This window comes from Macaca mulatta, chromosome 11, assembly GCF_049350105.2.
Source record: "Macaca mulatta isolate MMU2019108-1 chromosome 11, T2T-MMU8v2.0, whole genome shotgun sequence".
Lineage (NCBI taxonomy): Eukaryota > Metazoa > Chordata > Mammalia > Primates > Cercopithecidae > Macaca > Macaca mulatta.
In genome coordinates this window covers 37107868-37133935 of record NC_133416.1, presented here as the reverse complement: position 1 = coordinate 37133935, position 26068 = coordinate 37107868, and the positions used below count along the sequence as shown (strand labels likewise).

General features: G+C 38.0%; 1 long non-coding RNA gene across 2 annotated transcripts in view; it reads left to right on the top strand.

Annotated features, from left to right (window-relative positions):
* Nucleotides 1–26068, top strand: part of LOC144333231 (uncharacterized) — a 66915-nt gene that overhangs the window by 27487 nt on the left and 13360 nt on the right. The window contains exons 1-2 of one of the 2 annotated variants that reach the window (XR_013401742.1): nucleotides 20664–20892; nucleotides 24592–24804. This is a non-coding gene — a long non-coding RNA (uncharacterized LOC144333231). Of the gene's footprint in view, nucleotides 1–20663; nucleotides 20893–24591; nucleotides 24805–26068 lie in introns of those variants that run through there. The other variant, XR_013401743.1, reaches the window with a different exon arrangement.

Genomic DNA, 26068 nt, shown 5'->3' with positions numbered 1-26068 from the left:
ACCATTAAAATATTAGTGTCAGAAGTCTAGGTATGCTATGGTTAATACAATTTAAATTAATTTGTACATGTGACAACTCAAAGAGAGGGCTGTATATTGAGAAAAAATATTTATTAACCCCAAAAAGCCCATCCAAACATAGTGAGATGATTCTTGTAAAAGGCTTCTGCTTTAGATTTGTAAAATTAACTTTCTCCTCTTGTATATAAAAATGATGTATCTTTTCGTTCAAGGAGAAAAGCTATTTTTGAGCTCTGTGATTGATGTCCTCTTTCAAATTCAAGTAACTAATAACAGAATTGTGTCTATTGTATCAGCCTGGAAATAAGCAAGAAAGAGATGACACCACCATGCTTACTATTGATGAACTTAATAAAAGGACTCTACAAAGCTTTGAGACAAAATTAGAAGCATCAACAAGGGATAGTGAAACACTTTGAGTTTAGTACAGGTAAGAAGATGTTACTTCCATGCTTGCAGCAGCAAGGGGATGGAGCACTGCGAGAACCCGAGACAGAGAGGGCTAGTAGATAGAGACCACTATCTGAAGTGGCAACTGTAGATAACCAGCACAGCTGTTAATCAGATAAACTAAATTTCACCCTTTATTATTTCATCTTAATATTTCCCCTCAACCTCAGAGAAGGAATAATAAATGGCATAATGGTTAAAGGCACAAATTCTAGAGCCAGACTGCCTGGATTCAAATCCTAGTTTTGCCACTTTACTTATATCTTTGTGCCTTAACTTTCTCAACTGAAAAATGAAAATTTATCTCTTGCTGTTGAAAAGATTAAATGGGTTATAAGTAAATTCTTAGAGTACTATCTGACATATTGACAAATGCTGTAAGTCTTTTACCTATTTTCTTGGGTCTTTATTTTGATAATATACACAAACCGCAAGTTCTTTATGATGAATCAGTCAGTTTTGAAGTCTATTAGCCTTGGGTAGACTCTATGAAGTGAACAGATTTCTGCCTGCCCACTCCCCCATTCTTAGGCCAGTCACATGGTATAAGTTAGTCTGTCCTTTTGCCCAATGAGTGCTCACATACACCTTTCTAGGATATTGATGAAAGACTTCAATTAAGCTAACTAGCCATGTTCTTTGATTATACACAACCCATAATTACACTGGATCCTCTTCACTGGGATGGTTACCTGTCAGGATAATCTGAACTTGGAATTCTTTGTAACCATCTTTCCATTCTCCCTCAGAATGAAGACAACAAAGAGGAAAGCAGGAGAGGAAATGGAGAATTTATAGTTGCATGAACCAAGAATTTCCACATCTTCTTTTTCTTCTAGTCCAAGTTGTGTGTTGTATTAGTCCGTTTTGCATTGCTAGAAAGAGGTACCTGAGGCTGAGTAATTTATAAACAAAAGAGGTTTATTTTTTTCACAGTTCCGCAGGCTGTATGAGCATGGCACCAGCATCTGCTCAGCTTCTGGTGAGGCCTCAAGAAGCTTTTAATCATGATGGAAGGCAAATGGGAGCAGTCATGTCACATGGTGAGAGAGGGAGCAAGAGAGAGATACCAGGCTCTTCTAAACAACCAACTTTCATGTGAATTAATACAGTGAGAACTCGCTCATTATAGCAGGGAAGACACCAGGCCGTTCATGAAGGATCTGCCCCCATGACCCAAACACCTCCCACTAGGTCCCACCTCCAACACTAGAGATCAAATTTCAACATGAGATTTGGAGGGGATAAACATCCAAACCATTTCAGGTGTCTCTTGTTTTAACCAAAATTCCTAATTTCAAAATTATATTGTATTTTACAGTTAGTACCAGTGTCAACACTTTCTATTTTCTAACTATATTACTAGGCATGAGATTTCACACATCCCATGTAGATACTGGAGCTGGAATTTCAAATCTGTAAAAATAGAAATGGCAACAAAAGAATGAATCTGGAAGACTACTATGTTGTCATTAATTCCTTTAAAAAACTGCAGGCTAACAATTTTTCAGTGAAAAGTTTGAGGTGTAAATATTGGGAGCTTTCTATAAATCATCTAATATTTACCAAAAAGCAAAGACCTATGGGATAGGTGCTACTATTGATCTCTTTCCTAGTAAAGATACTTAGGTTAAAACTGGCCAGGTGTGGTGGCTCATGCCTGCGATCCCAGCAGGTTGGGAGGTCGAGGTGAGTGGATAACGAGGTCAGGAGTTCAAGACCAGCCTGGCCAAGATGGTGAAACCCCATCTTTACTAAAAATACAAAAATTAACTGGACATGGTGGCGGGGACCTGTAATCCCAGCTACTTGGGACTCTGAATAACTTTTAAGTTATTTTAAACTTTCTTCTATTTTTTGTTTTGTTTGACTTTTTAAAATGACAAATGCATATTATTTTTATTAAAACATACCAATAACTTCACAGACTAATAAATCATGAATACCTCAGCATTAAAAAAGGAGGAATAAAATACAAAGAATTAGAATTCTGATATAGCAAGCAATGTATTCTCTTTTTATTCATTCATTCAACAAATCTTCATTGGGTAGTAGAGATTGTGGTAGATACCTCGGGGAAAATGATGAACGAAGTCATTTCAGTCTCTAATATTAATGTACAAAATGCTTTTGAGAGCCAGTTCCAGAGCCCTAATGGAATCTACTGCTTCCATTCATATGCCTGTTCTGGCTGTAATTGTGTTTGTGTTTGTGTTGGGGGAGGCAAAGAGATAGGGGTAAGTGGAGTGGTAAGGAAGCCCATTACCCAAGGCATTCACTGTACTTTGCTGACAACCATGAGCAGAGAGTTCCTGTAATCCTTTCATGGATAGGGCTAAATGAGATCAGGCACAAGGAAGTACTTTATGTAAGTCACTATCTCCTTTCTCAGAGGCCTGGCTCTGGAAATCTCTGAATACAGGATAATTTATAATTTACACTCAGAAGTAGTGCTGGCCTCTATGGGTGCACACACACCCACGTCCTCTCCCACACTATTCCTTTACACCTTCCATGAAAAGTGTTTATCAGACACATTGCATAATTCAAAGTAAAAAAAAAAAAAAAATGGGGAAACTTCATTTCAAAAAGGAGAAATTGACAGTGGCTAAGAAAGTTTGAAATGTAATTTTCATCTCCCTTGACCGTAACCTGAAAAGCCTTGAGATAAATTCCTTTCCTGTCTGAGTGCTTGTTCCAATTATTTTCTTTCTTTCCCTTCCTCCTCCATCAACCTATCCTCGCCCAACAATTTGAAAATAAACTGCTGCTTGGACCTGACAGGCAGACTTATCAGAGCAGGAGCACAGTCTAAAAACATATTCTTGATGCTGGGACAGAAAGGAGATCTAGGAACTTGGAATGTTTCCAAGAACTCAGCAACAGTCCAGGAGTTACGTGGTACTCTTTGTGTCTGTGTGTATAAGTGCCCAGGTTTATTTCTAATACAATTTTTTTTTTTTAAACGGGGGCTGCTTTATGACATGACCCTCCTAGATGGCAAGAGGAAACCTCTCTAACTTGATTTTGATCTTGGCTTTTCTATCTAGGACCAGTTTAAATGATTACTAGATGAGAGAGCAGCAAACTCCAGATACCTTATCATCTAGGGTAGTGGTCCTTAGCCTTTTTGGCACCAGGGACTGGTTTTGTGGAAGACAGTTTTTTTTCACAGACCTGGAGGTGGGAGTGGATGGATGGTTTCGGGATGAAGCTGTTCCACCTCAGATCATCAGGCATTAGTTAGATTCTCATAAGGAGCGTGCAATGCAACCTAGATCCCTCACATGCATAGTACACAATAGGATTCACGTTCCTATGAGAATCTAATGCTACCATTGATCTGACAGGAGGTGGAGCTCGGGCAGTAATGCTCACTTGTGCAATGCTCACCTCCTGCTGTGTGGCCCAATTCCTAACAGGCCACAGATTGGTAGCAGTTCATGGCCCAGGTGTTGGGGACCCCTGTTCTAAGGTTAAAATTGTTGTTATTAAATAGGATCATTCAGAACATGGAGAATTGTTTTCCTTTGCTCAAGAAAATATGACTTTTAGGAGTTTTAAAGTTTTATTAGTAATTGCTGAACTTTCAAGTAACATAATATTTATTTCTAGGTTTATAATGTTTTTTCCTTTAAAAGAGTATTAAGGAAGGGAAGTTAATTGGATTTAAGGAGTTAGATTGGATGATCTGCAAGGTCACTTCAGATGGTCTCTTAATCACATTTTGTGATTAAGTGGGTAGGTTTGAGATTTTAGTTTATAATCTGTGGAATTAGGCTGGTAATAGTGCTACATTAAAGGGGTGTCTGGGATGATAAAAGTCACTTGCCTCTCTCATGTTAATGGGTAAGATAGTAGAAAAACACCAAATCGTATTTGATAGCTCATTCATATCCCTAATTTGTCTTTCCCCCATTTTTATCACATAACAAAATAAGGGTTAAAAATTAGAGTTACCATATAGCTATTACATATCATCCACAAATCTGGATTCATAGTTAGTATAAATGTCCAAGATCTAAGAATCAGAATTCTGTTACATGGAGTCACATGGATATGATATAGAACAAAGGGATATTAAAAAAAGAAGGCATTTCAAGCAGAGACAAATCTATTCATGATGACAGAGTTGTGCATCAATGTGATATTTAGTTACCTGTAGGTAGTTCATCATTGCTAGACCAAGGGGTATATATTGTAATGGGGAGGAGGCAGGAGGAAATGAGTAAAGGCCAGGGCTAAAGTGGTAGTCAGGGGTCAGATGTGAAGGGCCTTGAGGGCTGAGCTAAGGAATTATAATTTTGTTCTTAAGACTATGCTGATCCATGAAAAATTATTGACAGACTCTGAGTCGGGGATGACATGTCTGGTAGATAACTGGGTATGCTGATTTGTACGCCAGCTAGTTAGAGGCAGGAGAATTAAATGCCACAGTCATCAGCACACAAATGATCATCTCTGGGTACTGGGAGAAAAGTGACAGGAATATAATGGTTATACGATGATACACTTGCCTTCTCTTTACCCACCCCAACTCCCACTGAGAAAAATCAGAAGGATGGGACTGAGGAGTTCAGCTCCACCTCTTGCCCTGTGTTAGGAAGGCAGAGAGTGCTCCTTCCCACCCGGCTCCCCAGGTTGGACTGTGGTATAGCTGTGAACAGCTCCATGCCTTTCCAAAGCTGCTTTGGTTTTTTTTTACTTTACTAGACATTATCCACTTAAGAGCAGGACTGAAGGGAGCAGGAAGCAGCACAATTTACCTCTTTCCCCAAGCCCCCTAAAGAGGAGCTGTAGGAAGAGGGAGTACGCTAAAGGGTTAAAAGATGTTTTGGAGAAGAATTCTAGAAAATGCAGTATTTCGTGTAATTTCCTTGCTGATGTTGATGAAAAGAATCAAACCCTATAAAATATTTGAAGAGATTTATTCTGAGCCAAATATATGAGTGACAAATGGCCCATGACATAGCCCTCAGGAGATCCTGAGAACATGTGCCCAAGTTGTTCTAGGCACAGCTTAGTTTTAGACATTTTAGGCAGACATAAGACTCAATCAAATACATGTAAGATGCACAGTGGTTCGGTCTGGAAAGTCAGGCCAACTGGAAGCAGGTGCTTCCAGGTGATAGGTAGATCCAAAGATTTTCTGATTAGCTGTTGGCTGAAAGAGTTAAGTTATTGTCTGAAGACTTAGGAATGTCTGGGTTGAGATACAGGGTTGTGGAGATCAAGGTTTTATCATGCAAATGAAGCCTCCAGGTAGCAGACTTCAGAGAGAACAGACTGTAAATATTTTTTATCAGACTTAAAGAGTCTGTTCTATCAGTAACTCCAGAAAAGAGAAGAGTGTAATGAGGCATGGCCAGCTCCCCCTTCCCGTCATGTCCTGAACTAATTTTTTAAGGTTAGCTTTGAAATGCTCTTGCAGAGAGAAGGAGTCCATTCAGATAGTCAGGGGCTTAGAATTTTATTTTTGGTTTACATTCTTTATATCTAAACAAGGTTCTAGGTAAACTGCTCACTTTGGACAACTGAAGGTTTTTTTTTTCCCTCCTTTTCTTTTCTTTTTAAAACAAAGAAATATAAAAAAATGGATGAGTGTTAACAGAAGTTTATAAATTCTGAGTAAACAAGAGAGAAGAGGCCAAAACCCTACTGAACTTTAAATACAAGGTTAAGGGAAAGAAAAGTAATGATTGTTTCATGCAGACCTTTTGTGTATCCTCACTACACTGCCTTACTTTCTATTGCCTTAGGGCAAATTGAGTCTACACTGACTTTAAAGTTTAATGGGCTTTTTTCCTCCCTGTGTGCTTTTTTTTTTTTTTTTTTTTTTTTTGGTGAGACAGGGTCTCACTGTTGCCCAGGCTGAAGTGCAGCCATCATGGTTCACTGCTGCCTTGATCTCGGAGGCTCAAGCCATCCTCCCATCTAAGTGTACTGTGTAGATGGGACTACAGGCTTGCACCATCGCACTTGGCTAATATTTTGATTTTTTGGAGTCAGAGTCTCACTCTGTTACCCAGGCTAGTCTCAAATTCCTAGGCCCAAGCCATCATCCTGCCTAGGCCTCCCAAAGTGCTGGGATTACAGACCTGAGCCACTGCGCCTGGCCTGTTTGTTGTTATTGTTTTGTTTTGTTTTCTTGTTTCTTTGTTTGTTTTAAAGCTGTAAGGAAGGTCCAGCAGAGAATAGGGCATATATTGGTTATAGTGCAAGGACAGATCATCAGACTTGCTTGGAAAGGAAGTGCTGGTAGATTAGATTAGAATGTTTTTGTATCCTAGAAAATCTAGTGCACAGGTCTATGCCAGTGTACATCTGTTGCTATGGCTGGACCTAAGCAATTTTGTCAAGTACAGCTCTTTGATAAATACCAGTATTGAGAGATGGTCACCTTCCAACCTCCATATCAAGTTAAAGAAAGCAAATGTGAGACCAAATCCTGACCATGCATACAGAGATCCATTAAACGAACATTAAGAAGCAGGTATAAAACAATTCATACAATACATTCAGTGTTCTTAGTGAATTCCTAGCTCTCTCTTCTATTTTGTGTTCTAACAAGACCTAGCATGAAATATTTACTCAAGGCAAATGTGATAATATTCTAAAGGCAGAAATCAGTTAGATTCATAATCAATATCAGGCAACCTAAATCCTTTAACTAAGTGGCTGGACATAGTTTTGTTACAGAATCAATCTTTGGGAGGCTTTCCAAAAAGCAAAGGGCTTACTAGAATCTCATATTCATTTGAGGGTTGAAGTAGATGTAATATACTTTAGTCAATTCATATATTTTGACTTTCATCATTGAGAATTCTATTTTGAACATCTGTTGTCTAATTAACAGTCCACAAATTTTCACCAACATTTTTCCTAACATTCATTATGCTAATTTAAGTCTTTGGTGTAGATCAGAAAGAATGACAGCAGAAAGGCTTGCAGTAGCGATCGCTGGAGTGTGAATGTTTCTGATTAAATGCTAGCTGATCAGGCCTGGAGTGTGACTTCCAGATTAGGGCAACAAACTACTCCTATAGTGTCACTTAAACTAATACAAGAAGATTATCGTATTGTGCTGAAGTGTTTTAAGTTATAGAGTTCATGACACTTGCGATGGTTAACATCCTAGCCTACTTGCTAATAGGAGCTTCCCTAAAATCCTCAACTGGCTGGCAAGGACTCATTAAAAAAGTATGAAAAGTGGTATGTTACTGGTGCACCTTTAAAGCAATGAGAGCACTTTACATTAAACCATATCAAAATGGCCTTGTTACTTTGCATTCACACTGATTAACTCATTTATATTCTACAGGAGTAAAGCTTTGGTTTGTAAAATGCTCCAAAATTCAATATGTCAAAGCAAAGCATATATTTAATTACATAATTTGATTAATAGTGCTTTAGAGAGCACACTTGACATTTACTTAGGAAATCTGATTCCTTTGGGAATTGTTTACTGCTAAGACATAAGTATAAATTTATATTAATATTGCCTTCCAAAAGCAAAATTGCCTTTCCTTCAATAAAGAGATCATGCCAATTTTGGTCATTTTTAAAAATTGAGAATTGATGAGTGTTTTCGTGTTGTTTTTCAATAAGGCCAGGTAAAATACAGGAAGTCCATTTCACTATGGCGGGATAAAATGACATCTTTTAGTATAGGACAACACTGCAACTAAATGTTTTGGAAACTCTTATTGATATTTATGTTTAAAATATTACTTTTTAAAGTAAGAGGAGCTTAAGCTACCTATCAAATCTTTAGTTCTTTATTTTCTGATGAGTAATAGCTTTATTTTATTACACTTGTAGTGAAATGTGACAGAATATGTAAGTTCAACTTAAATACCACAAAAATGGTTTTTCTCCTTACTTGAGTTTATTAATAAAGTACAGGACTTCCCACCTCTCTATGGATTAGTTCTGCTGTGTAAGGCAAATGATAGACTGTAATTGTATTTGTAAATATTCTCCATATTGTCCCCTTTGCTACTGATGAGGAAAGGACAAAGAATCATTAGGTAAGACATTACTTTATGAGACCCTAATTACATGTGAACAGTTCTACTGAGCAATTAGGTGTGAAGCTGGAGACAGGCAATGGGTAGAGTAGAAGTAGGGTTGCCAGATAAAATATGTAGTTAGTTTGAATTTCAGATATACAACACATGATTTTTTAGTATGAGTATGTATGTATGTATGTGTGGGACATATTTATACCAAAATATTATTCCTTATTTACATGAAATTCAAATTTAACTAAGCATTCTATACTTTTTGTTTGTAAAACGTGGCAACTCTAGGTAGGAAGTGGGGGGTGTTGCAAGTTTATATTTTAATTTCTATTTTTGTCTGCATTTTGAATATTGTTTCTTAAAAAAGTGGTGATCTTAAATGAAAACTTCTTTAGGAAAAAATTCTGGACTGAGATTTAGAGGGTTTTCTTGTTTTCTACCTAGGACTTTGTGAATTTTTCTTTCTGAAGCCTGTAATTCAAAATGATGAGAAAAGCAAGCACACTTCAGTTGTTTGGAAATGAGTAACTCAGGGAAACTGGAGAGGAAATGGATGGATTCTAATGCTGGATCATTGGTACAATTTGTAGATTGGCACACCACTTTAGCTCTGGGAGGCTCTACATTAATTACTAAAAAAAATGAGATTTAAAATCAAATATACTTGAGTCCAACTATAAAACTTATGATGTGACTTTGAACATTATTGTCTTCCTCAATATAATGAAATGAACATAACAGTAGTAATCCTCTCATGTGTATTGAGTCAAATAATTATAAAATTCTTGGCATGATACTTGATACACACAAAATACTACAAAAATGGCAGCTTTGTTCTCATGCCTTTTCAACTCAAGTGTGTTTTGCAATAAGTTGGATATTTATTCTCTACTAAAAAACACAAAAACTAGCCGCGCGAGGTGGCGGGCGCCTGTAGTCCCAGCTACTCGGGAGGCTGAGGCAGTAGAATGGCGTGAACCTGGGAGGCGGAGCTTGCAGTGAGCTGAGATCCCGCCACTGCACTCCAGCCGGGGGGACAGAGCAAAACTCCGTCTCAAAAATAAAAAATAAAAATAAAAGTAAAAGTAAACAGAAAAAAATGTAGTAATGCCAGTTCAGGGAAAATATTTTATTTAATGTATAAATTAGGCCAAGAAATAGGGACTGCCTGTAGTCCCAGCTACTCAGGAAGCTGAGGCAGCAGAATGGCGTGAACCCGAGGGGCACAGCTTGCAGTGAGAGGAGATTGCGCCACTGCACTCCAGCCTGGGCGACAGAGCAAAACTCCATCTCAAAAATAAATAAATAAACAAAGTAAAGTAAAATAAAAAGAAATAGGGACAAAGAAATCTCTTTTTCATAAAAGAAGAAAGAACACGAACAGTTTTGCTTGTGCTGTATTTTTTCCCTGTTAAAATTTTCTCCTTTATTGTATTTCTAGAGCTCTATGAATTTTTAACTAAGCTCCTCTTTTAAAATATTTCAGTATTTGTCACTGATACGGTTTGGATTTGTGTCCCTGCTTAAATCTCATGTGGAATTGTAAATGCCAGTGTTGGAAGAGGGACCTGGTGGGAGGTGATTGGATCATGGGGGCAGATTTCCCTCTTGCTGTTCTCATGATAGTGAGTGAGTTCTCACAAGATCTGGTTGTTGGAAAGTGTGTAGCACCTCCCCCTTCACTCTCTCTTTCTCTTTTTCTGGTCATGTAAGACGTGTCTGCTTCCTTTTTGTCTTCTGCTATGACTGTAAGTTTCCTGAGGCCTCCCCAGCTATGTATGCTTCCTGTACAGCCTGTGAGTAATTAAACTGTGAGTAAACTGTGAGTAAACTGTGAGTAAATTAAACCTCTTTTCTTTATAAATCACCTAGTCTCAGGTAGTTCTTTATAGCAATGAGAGAAGGGACTAATAGTCACCAATAATATTCATTTTCCTTTTTACTAAAAAGCTAAATTTATGTCATCAGTAATAATGTCAGATCTAGAAGTCTATGGAATTTCAATGCAGAAATATTATATTTCCAAGTAGGCAGAAACCTGTGAGAATTTTATTCTTATTGTTACTATAATAGGATACTTTATTTTTATTTCATTTTTAATAATTATTTATTTTTACAGTATTGCACTCATCCTAAAACTGATGATACATTGTAAAAAATATGCTATAATGTGTGATTATTGTAGCTAACCATAACAATAGTAACCTTGTGATAGAATTGATATGATGTATCTATGCTTTTTTTCTCAACTAAATCAAAGTATAATAACCTGGTAAGGCAAAGTTTCAGAATCTCAGTGGATGGAATTGCTGTTCCAAGGTAGTACTCTTTGGGTTCTGTATGAATTACATCTGTTTATGTTGACTAAACCATCATTCTGATTTTGTGGATGAGATCACCAAATTCATAAGTCCTCCCTTTGTGAACTGAGGAGGCTCAGTGACTTAGAAGAAACCCAATTCTCTTCAACTCCATATTTGAATCTTTCTGGAATTTTTGTCACCTAACTGACAAGGTTTAGGGAAGTATTTCCACTTAATAGGAAACTACATTTATCAATCATGTCCTAGGTGCTGAGAGTAGATGGACAAAATACACTTAAACAATGTGCAGTTACAGGAAGATGGACCACCTGTATGCATGGTGTGATTGGAAGCAAGTGTGGCGTAGAAAGGCAAGAGATATAAAGGAGGCCAGGGAAGTCTTCTAAGCTAAGGCTTGTAAATGAGAATAGACATGAGCCCCAATGACTTGGCAACACCAGCCACTTCCTGAAGGTAAAAGAATTGGAGCAGATTAAGTTAAAGATCTCCATAGAAAATAACCCATCTTGAAGATTGTAAGAGGAAAATAAAAAGACAAATATTGCTTAGACTAACAGCATTAGAATTTTTAGACATTTAAAACAAATTCTTCCTCATTAACACTTGACTAAAAATAACAATAGAAATAACAAGAAAATGGAAATTAGGCAAATACACAGCCAACCAAAGGTACAGTCAGCTGTCCATATCCATGGATTCCACATCTGTGGATTCAACAAAGCACGGATCAAAACTATTGGAGAAAAAAAATGTGTCTGTACTGAACATGTACACGTACTTTTTCCTTGCCATTATTCCCTTAACAATAGAGTATAATGACTATTTACATAGCATTTACATTGAACTAGGTATTATAAGTAATCTAGAAATGATTAAAATATACTATATTTTAAATGCTATGTATTTAATGTGAATATGCTGTAATATAAAATACTATTGCCATTTTATATCAGGGACTCAAGATTTTGGTATCCACAGGAAGTCCTGGAACAAATTCTCCATGGAAACTGTGGGTCAACCATAATTTATCTGCATTTAAAATGTAACAGGCACTGTGCCTAAGCTCTATGTACGTTATCTCATTTCATACTCACTACAGCTCCTTAAAGGATCATTGTCCCCATTTTGCAGATGAAGAAGTTGAGGCTAAGGGGAGTTAAGGACTAGAGCTTGGGTTAAAACCTAAGTTTGGCTCCTTAGCCTGTAGTATAATTTTTATAAACTGCTCTTCTTTAATTCAAGGGACAAGTTGCTTGGTATTCCTCTTCTTGTCACACTAACAAGGCAGAATAGACTGAAGAAATCAACAGAAGTTCTTAAAATTGAATTATTGGCATTATCTTCCATGCTCTTTCACCCACAGATGAAGAAAATATATGCACTCAGCCACTTATGCAGACAAAGAAGGCTAATAAAAGATTTGTTTCTTATATTAATGGAATTATCTTGTAGAGAGGAGAAAAAGCAACAATAAGTCAAGTATTTGCCTCTTGGCATAGCCCCAGAAAACTGAATCCATTTGGAGGGCTAAAGTGGAAATAGTTGTCTATTTACAACACATTTTTAATGCTCTACTCTTTCCAAATGTTTTTTTGTTTTCTTTTTTCCTCTGTCTAAAAAGAAGGTTGGAAGCTTTTTTGTAAGTACATTGGGTGATGAGATCCATATCTTAGTGGATCAATGTTTTAAAGATTTGTAGGTGGCTAAAACCTGTTTGTGATAGGGCTAACAGAGCAGGTAAGAAAATGGAAATTAGGCAAATACACAGCCAACCAAATGTCAAGAAATGAGGATAATTTTTCTGGCTGTATTTATTTTCAACTCAAGCTGCAACATGAGCCCGTCTGTGAAAATTCCATTCCTTGCGAGACACTCTTAGAGTAGTCTTCAATGTTTCCACCAGAGGGCAGTAATGTCCTCTGCTATATCTTGAGTGGCGGTGAATATTCATCAGTCGGATGGAACAGTGGGAGAGTGATTTACCCAGTCTGCATTTAGACAGGAGGGTGAATTTGGTACCAAAGCCCAAATAGAATTCAGAGCAGTGATATTACAGCAACAAACATGAACTGCAAAGGCTTTTAAATCAAAAGTACAAACAATAATACCGTCGTCAAAGTTGATTGAATTGGGATGGTATTCGAAATTCAGAGTATGATTAATCCTGGAGGATGCCATCAACAGTGTTCAGTGAACATAATGGCAAAATCCTTGTGTCTCATGAAACCACAGGAAGATCATCTTTCAGACCAAAAAAGAAATAAAGATGGAGCATTTCTTCTAAGATGCTCAAATATCTAAATCACTTTGAAGGCAATGGGGTAGGTCTCTTGTGTCTAATTACACCTGTCTCTCATTCCACTATTGCAGATTGGTTTAACTGGAATTAGACACTAAGATGGAGTCTGAGGTGCAAAATGCTCACAATGGTCCAACACTTGGGAAAGGAGGTGGGATAAAGCAAAACTGGCGAGGGCATGAAATTGAAAAGTGGTCCAGGCCTGGCAAAGCCTTGACCAATATGGCTAAGAGCCCTGGTGCAAGAATTGCCCTCCAGTGTTTTGTGTTACATGAACCTGACTAGTTCTTTATACCCCTGCCTCGCTCGGTCCTGGATGTGAGCTGCCCCAAGAAGGGCTGAGGAAGTCTCTGTAGGAGCTGTGAGATGAAGGCTATGTGGATATGTGAAATGGAACTTTTCTTATTTATTACAGATGAATTCAGTTTTTGGATGTAAGATAAAGTGGGCCAAAGGGCTCTTTCCTTGTCATTCCGAAAGAGTCCTTCTTCAATGCAATCATACTGCAATTTTTCTAAGAAATAGTTTTGTCCTATGATTGTGATGGATTTCCTTTTCCATAAAATTACATAGCTGTAAGAATGACAAAAGCTTACTCATCTCAACCTACTCAGTTTACAAATGTGGAATGTGAAGTCTATAAGAGTTAAGTAACTTATTGGCAATTACACAAGTAAGTTAGTAGCAGAGTCAGAATTCAAATCTCATTAGATTACTCAATCCAGTACTCATTCTAATTTACCAACATGTACCAATCTAGCCACACACTACTGCCAAGATTTTTTTTTTTTTTGTAATCAGTGACATCAATAATATACTAGCTTCTCTCGGCAATGGATGACTCAATCTGGAAATCTATTCTGCCCCCAGTTTTAGCTGTTGATATCTTTCTTTCAAGGCCAAGTTCAAATGCTGTCTCCATTCTGTTTGGTTGAATTTTCCTTTACTTGGTAAGGAAGGAGGTATCAGTTGATTCAAGTTTCTTCCTGGTTGGAACACAATGGAAAGCCGATTTAATGAAACTCTTCATGCATACCATTAGTGGTTGGGGAAAACAGGAGAAAACTAGGAGCAAGAGAGGGGAGTAAAATAAAGTATTTAATGAAAAAGAATTCAAGTTATTACTCAAGCCCGTTTTTAAAAATTATTTCAGTAATTTATTAATATGGAGAGAGCACAGATTCTTTCTTATTTTATCTTTTTTTTAGATTTCAATAGTTTTTGGGGAACAAGTGGCATTTGGTCACATAAATAAAAATTGTTTAGTGGTGATTTCTGAAATTTTGATGCACCCATCACCCGAGCAGTGTACATTGTACCCAACGTGTAGTCCTTTATCCCTCCTCCCCTTCCCTCCAGTTCCCTTGAGTCTCCAATTGTCCATTGTATCATTCTTATGTCCTCAAAGGTTAGCTCCCACTTACGAGTTGCTGCAGATGCCATCATTGTATTCCTTTTTATGGCTAAGTAGTATTTTATGGCTAAGTAGTATTACACAGTATGCATATAGCACATTTTCTTTACCCACTTGTTGATTGATGAGCATTTGGACTGGTTCCATATTTTTGCAACTGTGAATTGTGCTGCTATAAACAAGAATGTGCAAGTATCTTTTTTGTATAATGACTTCATTTCCTCTGGGTAGGTACCCAGTAGTGGGATTGCTGGATCAAATGGTAGCTCTACTTTTAGGTCTTTAAGGAGTCTCTACACTGTTTTCCGTAGTGGTTGTACTAGTTTACATTCCCACCAACATGTAAAAGTGGTCCCTTTTCACCACATCCACACCAATATCTATTATTTTTTCTTTTTTCTTTGTGGTCATTCTTGCACGAGTAAAGTGGTATTGCATTACAGTTCTGATTTGCATTTCCCTGATAGTTAGTGATGTTAAACATTTTTTTATGTTTGTCGGCCATTTGTATATCTTCTTTTGAGAATTGTCTATTCATGTCCTTTGTCCACTTTTTGATGGGATTGTTTGTTTTGTTCTCACTGATTTGTTTGAGTTCCTGGTAGATTCTGGATATTAGTCCTTTTTTGGATGTTATAGATTGCAAAGATTTTTCTCCTACTCTGTGGGTTCTCTGCTTACTCTGCTGATTGTTTCTTTTGCTGTGCAGAATTTTTTTTTTTTTTTTGGAGACAGAGTCTTGCTCTGCCTCCCAGGCTGGAGTGCAGTGGTGCGATCTTGGCTCACTGCAACCTCCGCCTCCTGGTTCAAGCGATTTTCCTCAGTCTCCTGAGTAGCTGGGACTACAGGCATGCACCACCACATCCAGCTAATTTTTGTATTTTTAGTAGAGATGGATTTCATTATGTTGGCCAGGATGGTCTTGATCTCAAGACCTCGTGATCCACCTGCCTTGGCCTCCCAAAGTACTGGGATTACAGGTGTGAGCCACTGCATCCAGCCAGAAGCTTTTTACTTTAATGAAATCCCATCTATTTATTTTTATTTTTGTTGCATTTGCTTTTGGGTTCTTGGTCATGAAGTCTTTGCCTAAACCATGTCTAAAAGGTTTTTTAAATGTTATCTTCCACAATTTTTATGGTTTCAGGTCTTAGATTTAAGTCTTTGATTCATATTGAGTTGACTTTTGCATAGGGTGAGAGATGAGGATCCAGCTTCATTCTTCTACCTGTGGCTTGCCGTTTATCCTAGTACCATTTGTTAAATAGGGTGGCCTTTCCACACTTTGGTTTTGTTTGCTTTGTCAAAGATCAGATGATTGTAAGTATTTGGCTTTATTTCTGGGTTCTCTATTCTGTTCCATTTGTCTATATGCCTATTTTTATGCCAGTACCATGCTATTTTGGTGTCTATGGCCTTATAGTATAATTTGAAGTCAGGTGTTGTAATGCCTCCAGATTTGTTCCTTTTGCTTAGCCTTGCTTTGGCTATGCAGGCTTTTTTAGTGTTCCACATGAATTTTAGGATTGTTTTTTCTAATTCTGTGAAGAATGATGGTGGTATTTTGATGGAAATTGTACTGAATTTGTAGATTGCTTTTGGCAGTATGGTCATTTTCACAATATTGATTCTGCCTATCCATGAGCATAGGGTGTGTTTCCATTTGTTTGTGTCATGTATGATTTTTTTTCAGCAGTGTTTTGTAGTTTTCCTTGTAGAAGTCTTTCACCTCCTTGGTTAAGCATATTCCTAAGTATTTTATTTCTCGCAGCTATTGTAAGAGTTTGAGTTCTTGACTTGATTCTCAGCTTGGTACGTGTTGGTGTATAGTAGAGCAACTTATTTGTGTATATTAATTTTGTATCCTGAAACTTTGTTGAATACATTTATCATTTCCATGGTCTTTTTGGATGAGTCTTTAGGGTTTTCTAGATATACGATCATATCTCTAGCAACTATTACCAATTTGGATGCCCTTGATTTCTTTCTCTTGTCTGATTGCTCTGGCTGGGACTTCCAGTACTATGTTGAATAGAAGTGGTGAAAGTGGGCATTCTTGTTTTGTTCCAGTTCTCGGAAGGAATGCTTTCAGCTTTTCTCTGTTCAGTATAATGTTGGCTGTGGGTTTGTTATAGATGGCTTTTATTACCTTAAGGTATGTTCCCTTTATGCCGATTCTGCTGAGAGCTTTAATCACAGGGATGCTGGATTTTTTTCAAACACGTTTTCTGCGTCTATTGAGATAATCATGTGATATTTGTTTTTAATTCTCTTTATGTTTTGTATCACATTTATTGACTTGTGGATGTTAAGCCATCCCTGCATCCCTGGTATGAAACCCACTCGATCATGGTGGGTTTTCTGTTTGATCTGCTGTTTTATTCTGTTAACTAATTTTTTTTTGAAGATTTTTTGCATCTATGTTCATCAGAGATATTGGTCTGTAGTTTTCCTTTTTTGGTATATTCTTTCCTGGTTTTGGTATTAGGGTGATATTGGCTTCATAGAATGATTTGGGGAGGATTCTCTCTTTCTTTATCTTTTGGAATAGTGTCAATAGAGGATTGTTACTAACTCTGTTTTGTATGTCTGACAGAATTCAATTGTGAAACCATCTGGTCTTGGCTTTTTTTTCTGTTAGTAACTTTTGAATTATCCTTTCAATCTAGCTTCTTGTTACTGGTTTGTTCACAGTTTCTATTTCTTCCTGGTTTAATCTAGGAGGGTTGTATATTTCCAAGAATTTATTCATCTCCTCTAGATTTTCTTGTTTGTGCATGTAAAGGTGTTCATAGTAGCCTTTAATGATCTTTTGTATTTCTGTGGTATCAGTTGTAATAACTCTCATTTTGTTTCTAGTTGAACTTATTTGGATATTCTCTCTTCTTTTCCTGGTTAATCCTTTCAAAGAACCAACTTTTATTTCATTTGTCTTTGGTATTTTTTGTTTCAATTTCATTTAGTTCTCTTCTAGTCTTGGTTATTTCTTTTCATCTGCTAGGTTTGGGTTTCATATGTTCTTGCTTCTCTAATTCCTTGAAGTGTGACCTCAGGTTGTTTATTTGTGATCTTTCAGACTCTTTGATGTAGGCATTTAATGCTGTGAACTTTCCTTTTAGTATTGCTTTTGCTGTATTCCAGAGGTTTTGATAGATTGTGTCACTGTTATTGCTCAGTTCAAAGAATTTTTAAGTTTTCATCTTGATTTCATTGTTAATCTGACAATAATTCAGGAGTAGATATTTAGTTTCCATGTATTTGCATGGTTTCGAGGGTTCTTTTTAAAGTTGATTTCCAATTTTATTATTGAGAGAGTTCTTGATATAATTTCTATTTTTCTAAAATTTTTTGAGACTTGTTTTGTGGCCTATTATATGGTCTATCTTGGAGAATGTTCATGTGCTGATGAATAGAATGTATCATCTGCAGTTGTTGGGTAGAACGTTCTATAAATATCTGTTAAGTCCATTTGTCCTAGGATATAGTTTTAAGTCCATTGTTCCTTTGTTGACTTTCTGTCTTGATGATCTGCCTAGTGCTGTCAGTGGAGTATTGAAGTCTCCCACTATTATTGTGTTGCCATCTATCTCATTCCTTAGACCTAGTAGTGATTGTTTTATAAATTTGGGAGCTCTAATGTTAGGTGCATATATATTTAGGATTGTGATATTTTCCTGCCAGATGAGTCCTTTTGCCATTACATAACGTCCCTCTTTGTCTTTTTTAACTGCTGTTGCTTTAAAGTTTGTTTTGTCTGATATAAGAATGGCTACTCCTACTTTCTTTTGGTGTCCATTGCCATGGAATATCTTTTTCACCTTTTACCTTAAGTTTATGTGAGTCCTTTTGTGTCAGGTAAGTCTCTTGAAGACAGCAGATAGTTGGTTGGTGACTTCTAATCCACTCTGCCATTCTGTATCTTTTTTTTTTTTTTTTTTGAGACGGAGTCTCGGTTTGTTGCCCAGGCTGGAGTGCAGGGGCACAATCTTGGCACTTACTGCAACCTCTGCCTCCTGGGTTTAAGCAATTCTCCTGCCTCACCCTGCTGAGTAGCTGGGACTACAGGCGTGTGCCACCATGCCTGGTTAATTTTGTATTTTTAGAAGAGATGGGGTTTCACTGTGTTAGCCAGGATGATCTCAATCTCCTGACCTCATGATCTACTTCACTCAGCATCCAAAAGTGTTGAGATAGCAGGCGTAAGCAACCACACCTGCACCCGGCCTTTGTATCTTTTAAGTGGAGTATTTAGGCCATTTACATTCAACATCTGTATTGAGATGTGAGGTACTGTTCTTTTCATTGGGATTGTTGCCTGAATACTTTGATTTTTTTTCATTGTGTTATTGTTTTATAGGTCCTGTGAGATGTATACTTTAAGGAAATTCTATTTTGATGTATTTCAAGGATTTGTTTCGAGATTTGGAGCTCCATTTAGCAGTTCTCATAGTGCTGGCTTGGTAGTGGTGAATTTTCACAGCATTCATTTGTCTGCAAAATACTATATCTTTCCTTCATTTATGAAACTTAGTTTCACTGGATACAAAATTCTTGTCTTATAATTGTTTTGTTTAAGGAGGCTAAAGATAGGACTCCAATCCCTTCCAGCTTGTACGGTTTCTGCTGGGAAATCTGCTGTTAATCTGACAAGTTTTTCTTTATAGCTTATTGATGCCTTTGCCTCACAGTTCTTAAGATTCTTTCCTTCGTCTTGACTTTAGATAACCTGATGACAACATGCCTAAGTGATGATCTTCTTGCGATGAATTTCCCAGGTATTCTTTGAGCTTCTTGTGTTTGAATGTGTAGATCTCTAGCAAGACTGGGAAAGTTTTCCTCAATTATTCCCTCAAATATGTTTTCCAAATTTTCAGATTTCTTATTTTCCTCAGGAACACCAATTATTCTTAGGTTTGCTCGTTTAACATAATTCCACACTTCTTGGAGGTTTTGTTCATTTTTTAAACACTCTTTATTTTTTTGTTTTTGTTGGATTGGGTTAATTCAAAAGCCTTGTCTTTGAACTCTGAAGTTCTTTCTTCTATTTGTTTGATTCTATTGCTGACTTTCCATTGTATTTTGCATTTCTCCAAGTGTGTCCTTGATTTCCAGAAGTTGTGGATTTTTTTTTTTTTTAACTTATGCTATCTATTTTACTGGAGATTTTTCAATTCATATCCCATATCTTTTTTTTTTTTTTTAATTTGCACTCTACCTTTCTCTGATGCCTCCTTGATTGCCTTAATAATCGACCTTTTGAATGCTTTTTCTGGCAATTCAGAGATTTCATCTTGGTTTGGATCCATTGCTGGTGAACTAGTATGATTTCCTGGGGGTGTTAAAGAACCTTGTTTTGTCACATTACCAGAGTTATTTTTCTGGTTCCTTCTCATTTGTATAGACTATTTCAGAGGGAAGATCTGGGACTCAAGGGCTGCTGCTCAGATTCTTTTGTCCCACAGGGATGTTCCCTTGATGTGGTGCACTCCTCTTTCCCCTAGGGATGGGGCTTCCTGAGAGCTGAACTGCAGTTATTGTTATTTCTCCTCTGGATCTAGCTACCCAGCAGAGGTATCAGGCTCCAGGCTGGTATTGGGGAGTGTCTGCAAAGAGTACTGTGATGTGACCTGTTATCAGGTCTCTCAGCCATGGATCCCAGCAGCTGCTCTGGTGGAAGTAGAAGGGGAGTAAATTGGACTCTGCGAGGACCATTAGTTGTATTTTTGTTAAGCGTGCTGGTTTAGTGTTGGCTGGCCTGCAGCCAGGAGATGGTGCTTCAAGACTACATCAGCTGCAGTTTTATAAGAAGGATACAAGCTTGTTCTAGAGTCACCTTTGGATAAGTATTCATGTTTCTCAGGTGGAGAGTAAGGCCATAGAGCTCCCTAGAGATTATGGCCTTTGTCTTTGGCTTCCAGGGTGGGTAGAGAAAGACCATCAGGTGGGGACAGGGTTAGGCGTGTCTGAGCTCAGACTCTCCTTGGGTGGGGATTACTGCAGCTGCTGTGGGGGATGGGAGTGTTGTTCCCAGGCCAATATAGTTATGCTCCCAAGTGGATTATGGATCTCTCTGCTGCATCACACAGGTCACCAGGGAAATGAAGGAAAGCCAGCAGCTACAGGCCTCACCCAGCTCCTACACAGCCTGCATCCTAAAAGACTGGTCTCACTCCTACTGTGCCCCTGCAACAGCACTGAGTTTATTTCCAGGCAGCTGGTGAGCAGGATTGAGAACTTGCCCTAGACCACAAGTCTCCCAGCTGAGAAAGCAAGATACTCACAGCTCCTCAGCTGTCCCACAGAGCCTGCAGTGGCAATCCACCTCCTTCAAAGGGTCTGTGAATTCTCTCAGCTTTCCTGGTATGTTCCTCTGGTAGTTCTTGGAGCAAAAGTTCACGATGTGGGTCTCCACATGCTGCTCTGTCCCTCCACGTGGCAGCTGCAAGTTAGTGCTTCCTCCTATCAGCCATTTTTCTGATAACCGGGTCTCCTTAAGCCCATTTTTTCTGGGTCTCCTTAAGCTCATTTTGAGGTTTATTAGATTATACACTTGATGATGATGATGATGATGATGATTACCCTTAATCACAGCACTACTGGGTGGGCGCAGTGGCTCACACCTGTAATCCCAACATTTTCGGAGACTAAGGCAGGAGGATCACGAGGTCAAGAGATGGAGACCATCCTGGCCAACATGGTGAAAGCTTGTCTCTACTAAAAATACAAAAATTAACTGGGCATGGTGGTGTGAGCCTGTAGTCCCAGCTACTTGGGAGGCTGAGGCAGGAGAATCATTTGAATCTAGGAGGCAAAGGTTGCAGTGAGCTGAGATTGTGCCACTGCACTCCAGCCTAGTGACAGAGCATGACTCTGTCTAAAAACAAACAAACAAACAAAACTCCAAAACAACAACAAGAACAAAAAACCCATAGCACTATTATCTTATGTTATAGATATGAAAATTGAGGCTGGGATGATTTATATAGTTTGAGCAGATTTAGGTGGGACTTTCTTTCCTTCTTTCTTTTCCTTCTATTTATTCATTCCATCTTTTATTACATATTCATTGCCTATACTGTGTCAAACACTCCAGTGTATATGTGCATCACATTGGACTGCATTATATAAGAAGGAAATAACCTTTTATTTCTTAAGCCACTGAGATTTGTTAGTTGTTTGTTTTTGGTTTTTGTTTTTTATAACAACCCATACCTGACTAATGCAAAAGTATTGGTCAAGTCTGTCCTTGTGACTTCAAATGTTGAAAAAATTAATATATGGAATTCTTTCCTTCTAGTGTGACTAAAACATTTGAGATGGTGTGGTTATGATGATGGGACTGTATGACAGCTTATTGTAGTACTCACAGTTCTAACATATTTGCTATGTGATATGTTTACTTGGAGATTAAACCACATGCCCTGTGTATTATTCAGGGTGTGTTTCTTCATTTATTTTAACCTGGTACTTTTATTCTATTTGTACTATGTACAGAACTTTGGTCTTCTCATTTCTAATCAGCTTTCTCTTTCTATCTCTCTGTACTCTCAATTGTTTTAGTGTTTAGTCTAGTAGTAATTTCTAGTCTAGTAGTCTATTTGGTCTTTCCTGAAATGTTTCTTTACTCTTTATGATTTTTTTCAGTATTATCTTCCTTACATCTTTAAGACTTTCATTAGGTAAATGTTTAACAATGCACACAATTTTTTATTAACTACACAAACACTCTGAAACTCACATCTTAATAAGCCCTTAAATGCATTGTATTAAGTTCAAAATCAGTGACACATGTTTAATATTACATGCTTAGCATGTCCCAAAATTAATTTAAAATATTAAGCCAACACATCCTCAGAAATGCATTCAATTTTTTTTACCTGACAGTGTCAAGTTTTATAATTTTTCGTATTATCACTGGGAACTTGTCTTTTCATTGGTAGATGTGATCATCTGAAAACTAAGCTGAATCTTGGAAAAAGATAAGAATTTGGATTTTAATTGGTTCCTCAACAAGCCCTCTGAAATTAATATATGAAGAATAAATAAAAAACAGCAAAAAACTGAGAAACATTGGAAACTATAATTTCACTTACTTTTATTCTTAATAAGGCAGGAAAATAAAGGAATTACAGATATTCTGGAAGAGTAATTGTCAGAAGAGAAAGTTTCCAGAGTAAACTCCACTGACTTAGTTCATTTCATGCAGTCATTGAGTAAACTGCCAATCTGTGCTAGGCACTGGCAATACAAAGATCCATATTATGTGTTGATCAAGGTATTTAGGTATGGAGTATGGAGTCAGTGAGAGGTAGGTATGCAGACAGGCAATTACAATACAATAGTTAATTTCCCTAATAGAGCAAGCCTTGTACAAAGAACAAACATTTGACCTCCTTGGGAAAACAAGAACACTTCATCCAGGATGGGCCGATAATGCAAGGACTAATGGGACTTGGTGGAGAGACCAGGGCATGCGATACTGGTAAGGTACTATGAACAGCTCTGGATAAAGACAGGGAAAGCAATGAGTGCTTGGGAAATTGCAAACGATTTGGTATAAATAAATAAAGTGGGAATAAAGTGGGAAGTGGATAGGATATTGGGTGGGAAGGGTGAAGGTGGAGATGACAAAAAAAGGCTTAGTGGGCAATACTACCGGAATATAAGTTTATCCTTAGGGAACGGTATGTTATTGTGTGATTTTAAATCAGGGAGTCACAGGATCAGAGTTGTGTTTTAGGAAGATCATCTGTCAGTGGTGTGCAGGATGCAAGAAGTTGCCGAGGATGATGGCTGGAGGGTAGCTTAGGGGCCAACTAGTGTTACCAGGGGTCCTTGCTCCCAGAGCTCCCAAGATGGTGGCAGGTCACTTCCCAGATGGTGGTGAGGCGCTTCCAAGATGGTGGCAAACCATGTGCTCTCTGACCTGGGGTTCTTGGCCTCACAGATTCCAAGGAATGGAATCTTGGGCCATGCAGTGAGTGTTACAACTCTATTAGAAGCCATGGGTCACAGAAGAGAACCATGGAACCCAGCGACTAGTATTCAGCTTGATTAGGATGAACCTGAGCACTTAGCCGTGCAGGAACAATGGCAAGTATTTAGCCCAATCGGGAGTGGCAGTGGACTCCTCGCTGGATCAGGAGTAGAGCAAACACCCTGCTGGATCTTGAGGGATGGAAGTCAGTGGCGGGTCTGCGACAGCGGCAAACACCAGTGGTGGACGGTGAGCCAAAGCTCAGCTGGAGCCATAACAAACACAGACCAGAAGAGAGTGCAGTTGCAAGATTTACTAGAGTGAAAACAGAGCTCCCATACAAAGGGAGGGGACCTGAAGAGAGCAGCCGCCTCAAATGCCTGGCTTTATACCCCAATCATTGTCCCTCCCACTGTACTCTCAGGTGATAGATGATTGACTGTTTCTTTATCTCCTGTTTTTGCCTAATTAGCATTTTAGTGAGCTCTCTTTACTACCTTATTGGTCAGGTGTGAGCTAAGTTGCACCTAAAACCCCGTGTTTAAAGGTAGATGCAGTCACCTTTCCAACTAGGCTTAGGGATTCTTAGTCAGCCTAGGAAATCCAGCTATTCCTGTCTCTCACTAGCATAGTCCATGTACAAAATGAGGGACTGACTAGGGGAGGGCCATAAAGAAACACAGAAAGGGAGGAAGATATGAAGTATTCAGGAGATAGAATTGAGTGGATTTAGTACCTCATTAGATATAATCAATGATGAAGGAAAAGGAGTCGAGGATAAATATCAGGTTTCTGGCTTGGCTAATTGCATTCTCAGTGTTTTCACTCATAACAATAAGAAATGCCGGGTGTTGTAGACTGAATTATGTCCATCTGCATTCATGTGTTGGAGCCCCAACTCTCAACATCCCTGGATTTGAAGATGGGGTCTTTAAGGAGGTAAGTAAAGTTAAATGAGATCATAAGTGTGGGCTCCTAATCTGGTAGGACATATAAGAGGAAGAGACACCACATTTTTCTCTTTCCCTCTTTCTCTTCCTCATTCTTCCCCCAATACCCCCTCTCTTTCTCTCTCCTCACAGGAAAGACTAGATGCTGACACCTTGATCTTGGACCTCAAGCTTTCTGAATTGTGATAAATAGATGTTTATAATCAAGCCACCCAGTCTGTGGTATCTTGTTATGACAGCTGGACCTGGCTAATACACAGGGCATGTGGCAAGTTTAAGGGTAAGATGTCTTTCTGAAACTTTTGAATTAGAAGTTCTTTTGGAACAACTAAAGAAAGATGTCAGGTAAGCAGATGAATATATCTCTTTCAGTCAGGAGAGTTCTGGGTTGGAGATATAATTTTGGAAGTTACTGGGAAATATGCATAGTAGTGGAAGCCTTAAAAATGGTTATGATGGCTCCCAGTGAACAGGTTGATTCCTTCATCTATTTAGCAAATATCTAACAAATATTTACCGTATTCCAGAAATTCTGTGCACTTAGAGAGTGAATAAAACAGTAATCCGTGAGCATCTAGAACTTGGAGAAAGACAGTATACGGTAACTGTGATATGAAAGCATATTATACAGAATGTTAGAATAGAATAAATGATGTAGAATAAGATAAAATTAGCTAGGGCAAGAGGAATTGGGAGTGCTGGATTGGGGCAAGGTGAAGGTTGCACTATTTTACAAGATAGTCAGATAAAAATGATTTGAGCAGTGGTTTGTAGTTCTCCATGAAGAGGTCCTTTACATTCCTTGTAAGTTGGATTCCTAGATATTTTATTCTCTTTGAAGCAATTGTGAATGGAAGTTCATTCATGATTTGGCTCTCTGTTTGTCTGTTACTGGTGTATAAGAATGCTTGTGATTTTTGCACATTGATTTTGTATCCTGAGACTTTGCTGAAGTTGCTTATCAGCTTAAGGAGATTTTGGGCTGCGTTGATGGGGTTTTCTAAATATACAATCATGTCATCTGCAAAGAGGGACAATTTGACTTCTTCTTTTCCTAACTGAATACACTTGATTTCTTTCTCTTGCCTGATTGCCCTAGACAGAACTTCCAACACTATGTTGAATAGGAGTGGTGAGAGAGGGCATCCCTGTCTTGTGCCAGTTTTCAAAGGGAATTTTTCCAGTTTTTGCCCATTCAGTATGATATTGGCTGTCGGTTTGTCATAAATAGCTCTTATTATTTTGAGATATGTTCCATCAATACCGAATTTATTGAGCGTTTTTAGCATGAAGGGCTGTTGAATTTTGTCAAAAGCCTTTTCTGCATCTATTGAGATAATCATGTGGTTATTGTCTTTGGTTCTGTTTATATGCTGGATTACGTTTATTGATTTGCGTATGTTGAACCTGTTGGGGTCCGCGTGTTTCCTAAACAAAGCAATGAACACACAAGACAACACAAGACAAGACAAACATGGCGGACGCCTCGAATGGCGCGCTCTCCTTTATTTTATACAGTCGTTTGTGGAATGTTGCCAAGTCACAAGACACATTGTTGTTTTTCTGACCTTTCCCTGACTTTCTGGATTTTCAAGATATTTACATATAA